Source organism: Parasteatoda tepidariorum, chromosome 6 (genome assembly GCF_982258835.1).
Source record: "Parasteatoda tepidariorum strain Cologne lab strain chromosome 6, Ptep-v5.0, whole genome shotgun sequence".
Classification (NCBI taxonomy): Eukaryota; Metazoa; Arthropoda; class Arachnida; order Araneae; family Theridiidae; genus Parasteatoda; species Parasteatoda tepidariorum.
Window position 1 is genome coordinate 91,578,315 of NC_141760.1, and position 6,340 is coordinate 91,584,654.

Below are 6,340 nucleotides of genomic sequence, written 5' to 3' on the forward strand. Positions count from 1 at the left end.
GTACTTGCACTTGTATTATCAAACTTGTATTATTATTCAAATTGAAAAATCTTAATCTAAGGTTTCCAAAATGGGTAATGTGGCGCTTAATACACTGTAAAAAATGGCCACTAAAATTTTGACGCATTTGACGAAACCGTTTCCCGATATATGCACAGAGCGATTATCTCATCAATGTGACGAAATAACTATCATCACTTCTTCGAGGAAATGAATTTCGTCAAAACTAAATAAATGTTTCGTGATTCTATTTTTTTCAAAAAAAGAAAAAAGAACACTATGGCATTTGTAGTGCCTCATTTTTCCAAGGATGCCAAATAAATCGACAATGTCACACACACACGCAAATAGAACACAACACAAGAAGGACAAATAGAAGAGAGAGATAAAGTGCACAAATGCCCGAAGCGAGATTTAAACCCGTGATCTGCCCGATATGGGGCACACTCCTTGACCACCATACAGTCCGGTGGGATTCTTCCGTCACTCTCGTTTAGCCTTTATTCTGGTTTACAATCTCCCACAATACACAGCTATGAGGTTCTAAGTTGAGGAAACATTTCGTCATATATTCGAGACTTCACGTTTCGTCACAAATCTGATGATTTCGTGACGAAATGATTCTCAAAATTAACGAAATACAGCTCAAGGACTGCTGAATCGTCAAAAGTGAGAGTCTTAACTTTTTACAATGCAAGTAAAAGAATTTCTTAGAGATGGCAACTTTCAAATATTTAAACAAAATGCAGTAATACACAATATGCATTTTTAAAATTATGTATTTATCATGTAACATTACATATTGTGGTGTTAATATACCATATAACATCACGTAAAAGAGCAGCTATGTATAAATTTCCAAAGTGCAAAAAAAAATCACATCTAAAACTCACATCTAAAACTCACACGTATTTGAGTTTTCTTTTTCAATTTTCCCGTTCTTAAGAAGTCGCCAAAAATAATAGCCAAGACTAAAAATGAAAATAAATATTATATGAAAAAAAAATGCTTACATTGTAGCATAAGGCCTTCTGTGGTTGTCATCCACAATTTCTTTTATTGTTATTTGCGTACGTGCTTGAAATGGGGAGACAACGTGGCTTTAGGATCGCGAATAAAATGTAGAACACGTATTGACTATATAGTTTCTTTTCTTTTTTTTTTGCACCCTTCCAGTTTTCTTGTTTTCCGTTTCTAGTCATAAAGAATGAAACTTTTCTAACAAATGGAGGACTTTGCGAACGTAATTTTGAGCTACCTTAATGCATTATATATATTTTTTTTATTTTCTTTATGAAGTTTACTTTTATTATTGGATAAAGGGAAAACAAATAATTCACACCTTATCATCCTAAAGAAACCTATAAAATTGATGGGTGATAAATCCAAGATATTTTTTTTTTCTTACTTTGAGAAATCCTTATGATGCACGTCGAAATGTAAATAGTGAAAAGAAGAAAGGATATTCAATAAATTTACATTTGCTGCTATAAATATTATTCATTTGGTGAGAGGGCAAAGAAGAACATTTAATCTGCGAAATTTTTTTTCGGGGAAGTAAGAGCTTTTATTGCCTTGCATCTTATGCATAATTTAGGTAAATCTTTTTAGAATGCAGATTTAGAAAACGGTTTTTTCCTCCAACAGTGGAGATAATATGAAAAACTCTTTTTAGAGTGTAGAAAGTTGCATTATTTGGGGTTGTTCATGCGGCGTTATTACTTTTTGAACCAGTGGTTTTCAAAAAGTGGGGTCACGAGAGCTCTAAGTATTATGATTTTTTAAGCCGGTTATTATATTTGAAACTCTTAATTATATCTATATTCAATAAGTAATCCACTAGCATTTTGATTAATTTTGTGAAATTAAGTAAAATGCTAGTAAAGCAGAAAATAACAAAATAAAAAAAAATTCTTAAAAAGCTATATGTTGAATAAATTATGAAAACGATATTGACTTATGAAAAAAAGCACTATTATTATTTTTCCATCAAACATTTTAATTAAAAAAATAATATTAATAATTTACATCGTATCCTAAAGAAACATAAAATTAATGGGCGGTATATGAAAGATATTTTTTTCTTCCTTCGAAAACTCCTGATGATGCACGTTGAAATGTAAAGAAAGAAAAGAAGAAAGGATATTCAATAAATTTGCATTTGCTGCTATAAATATTATTCATATGGTGAGAGGATAAAAAAGAACATCTAATCTGCAAATTCTAGCGAGTAAGAGCTTTTATTGCTTTGCATCTTGTGCATAATTTAGGTAAATCTTTTTTAGAATGTAGATTTAGAAAATGGTTTTTCTTCTTACAGTTGAGATAATATAAAAATCTCTTTTAGAAAGAAGAGGAAAATTGCCTAATTTGAGGTTGTTCTTGCATAGCGTTATCACTTTTTGGAAGGACCTGTTGTTCTCAAAAAGTGCTCCGCGGAACCGTAGGGTTCAGTGGAAGGGTCACAGTGGTTCTATTGATACCTAAACAGGATATTTAACAGTTATAAAGTTATATGTAATAAAATTAAATTAAATATAATAATAAAACTAAATAATAATAATAACAAATAAAATATAAAAATAAAATTGAATAATTATAATAACAAATATAAACAGTTATTAAGTTATATATAAAAAAGTAAAGTATAATAATAAAATTAAATAATAATAATAACAAATATAAACAGTTATTAAGTTATATATAAAAAAGTAAAGTATAATAATAAAATTAAATAATAATAATAACAAATATAAACAGTTATTAAGTTATATATAAAAAAAATAAAGTATAATAATAAAATTAAATAATAATAATAACAAATAAAATATAAAAATAAAATTAAATAATAATAATAACAAATAAAATATAATAACAAAATTAAATAAAAATGATAGCAAATAATATATAACAATAAAAATAAATAATAATAATAATAACAGATAAAATATAAAAATAAAATTAAATAATAATAATAACAAATAAAATATAATAATAAAATTAAATAATAATAATAACAAATAAAATATAATAATAAAATTAAATATTAATAATAACAAATAAAATATAATAATAAAGTTAAATAATTAAAAATTAAATAATAAGAAAATCGAATAATAATAATAACAAATAAAATATAATAGTAAAATTAAATAATAATAAAATTAAATAATAAAAATTAAATAATAATAAAATTAAATAATAAAAATTAAATAATAATAAAATTAAATAATAATAACAGTTCTGCATTATTATTTTAAAGATATAAGTAAAAAAACCATTTGCATCACATTTTAAGCTAAACAAATGTTGTTGAAATACTTTTCACGATATTCGTGTATTTCTTTCAAAATTATATTATTTTTAAAACTACAAAGGGAAATAAATTTTTATTTTTAATAATTTGGCACAAAAAATATTTGTTTCAATCAGAAAAATGCAACTTCATCTCACAAGAGTTATCTAGAAAAAGCCAATTGTATGTATTGAGACAAAAAATATGAACTAAAATTTATTTGTAATTTGAAACTGAATCATTATCAAAAGGCTTTATTATGTTGCAAAATGAATTTCTTTCAAATCTGCTTGCATTATTCCTTTTTCAGAATAATAAAAACATTTTTGTTGTAATACCGTCCTACTTTTAATTTATTTATGATTTTTTTTTTTTGTGAAAAGAATTATTTAAAACCATTTCAGAATATTAGAGCGTTTTTTTATTCTTAATCACATAAAGAAGTAATCAAACTCATTTAAACGTGAAATCGCTTTACATTTACTATCTTTCATTCTTCCACAATTGAACTCATTCTTACACACCAAGATTAGAAATGAAATATTTGTTAAAATTAAATATTCGACGAGAAAATATTGGTTTGAGAAAAATGTAATCAGAAATCAATACTAATTACTTTTTTTGAACTGTCTCGTGAGTTTTCAGATAGAATTTTTCATCTGTGAGAAATTTCCTTCTAAAAATACTGAGATAAATATTGAAGAAAGGAATAATCTCTCTTTTAAAATTGAATTTTCAAAGATGATGAATAATTAATTAATCAATCACTTGAAATTATTCGTCTTTGATAGTTTCTATTAATGTTAAAATCTCAATTGTGAGATCGGAAATGTTAACATTGTTGCATTTGAAATAATTAGATCGTATTATGGGAACTAATGCGGGACATAATAGTATTCTTTTTTCATTCAAATTGACCTTTTACGCCTATTTTATACGACTCTGATTAGTTCTTAGCTAAACTAACAATAAAGATACAAAACAATATTCTACCTACTAAAAATCATGTTTGGTGGTGATCTTCAGAGCTAAAAAATATGAATTAAAATTTATTTGTAATTTGAAACTGAAACATTATCAAAAAGTTTTATTCTGCCACAAAATGAATTTCCTTCAAAACTGCTTACATTGCTCTTTTTTTCGAACAATAAAAACAATTTTGTTCTAATACTGTCTCATTATTATTTTTTTATGATTTCTTTTGGGAAAAGAATTTTTTAAAACCAATTCAGAATTTTGCAGGATTTCTCAATTACATTAAGAAGAATTAATTCTAAATTAAATAAAGTAATGAAATTCATTTAAATCGCTTTACATTTGCTATCTTTCATTCCTCCTCAATTGAACTCATTCTTACGCATCAAGATTCGAAATAAAATATTTGTCAAAATTAAATATTCGATGAAAATATTGGTTTGAGAAAAATGTAATCAGAAATCAATACTAATTACTTTTTTTGAACTGTCACGTGAGTTTTCAGATTTAAGTTCTAATCAGTGACAAATTTCCTTCTTAGAATATTGAAAAAACTGTTGAAGAATGGAATAATCTCTCCATTAAATTTGAATTTTCAAAGATGATGAATAATTAATAAATTAGTTTAAATTGCCCAACGTTGATAGTCTTTATTAACGTAAAGTCGAAAAAGGTTATTGTGTTGCATTTCTAATAATAACATCAGATAATGGGAATTAATAAATTATATTTTTTTCTCATTATAATGGAACCTTTATACCTATTTTTTCGCGATTATGATAAAATCTCCTCTAAAAAAATACTAAAGATGCAAAACAATGTCCACAAACTTAAAAGAAATTGCATTGGTAAGGTTTACAAATCTTTCAAACTAATTTTTGTTTTAAAATATATATAATTACCTTTTAGTTAATTAAAAGAATAATTTAATATTAGTTAGATTAGTAAAAAAATTTAATAATTGTAATAATAGTAGAATAATAGAATAATAATAGAATTTTTCTTCAAGTTTAAGGCCAGTCTCTTTTTCATTTGTGAAGTATTCTGCATAATGTAACAGATAAACACTTCACTTAAAACTTTTTCATATTTTGGAGCAATATTTTGCGCATGTTTTTTAGGTGAAGGAATATTTAAAAAAATTATACCTTTTTAACAAGTGAGTTTTTAAAAATTATGAAAAATTAATCAATTGCTTTAAATTATTAATCATTAAAATTTTCTATTAATGTTAAAATTTCAATTGTAGGACAAATTTTTTTTATCAAAAGTGGCTCTTAAGTAGTCCAACTATGATTACTTCTCTTCTAAACAAACAATAAAGATAGAAAAAAATATACTACCACATTAAAATATATTATGTTTACTAGAGTCTATTTATCTTTCTAAAGAATTTTTTTCATAAAATACTTACTACCTCTTAATTCAATAATACCGTATATAATTACTATTTAGTCATATAAGAGTTTAATTTCTGATGAATGTTTCTGAATGTTCAATCAGTTTCTTTTTCCGTTAAATAATTTATCCTCTAAGCACACTACAGACAAAAATATTTTTTTTAATATTTTTTTTTAGTTTCTTTTATAAATACTACTTCAAAATAAATTTTTTAATGTTATTCCTGGCACGCCTCAGATTTGTTGCGCTGAGTTACACGTTTATTAAAAAGAAATACAGAATCAAGATAAATGATTGTTTTTATTATCAAAATGGCACAACTATTCCCTCCGTTTAGAATATATTTCTTCAATATCGGATTTCAGGCCTTTTTTTCCCTAATTCTTTCAGGAAAAAAAATCGAACCATCATAAAAATAAATCTCAGATTTTAAAACACAATTCCAAAATCAATTTTTCGTCTTATATTCAGTTCGTGACAAAGACCGAAAATGGAAAAAAAAAGTTTTGCTTTTTCATCAGAGGACTGCGAAATCGGCAATATTTTGTGTCCATCGGCCATTTTTGTTGTACGTGAAGCTTTTTCAGGATGAGATTTCACGCATATTTTTTGAACGTGTAAAATATTGATAAAAAAAAACTATTACCTCATTCTACATATTACATTCGC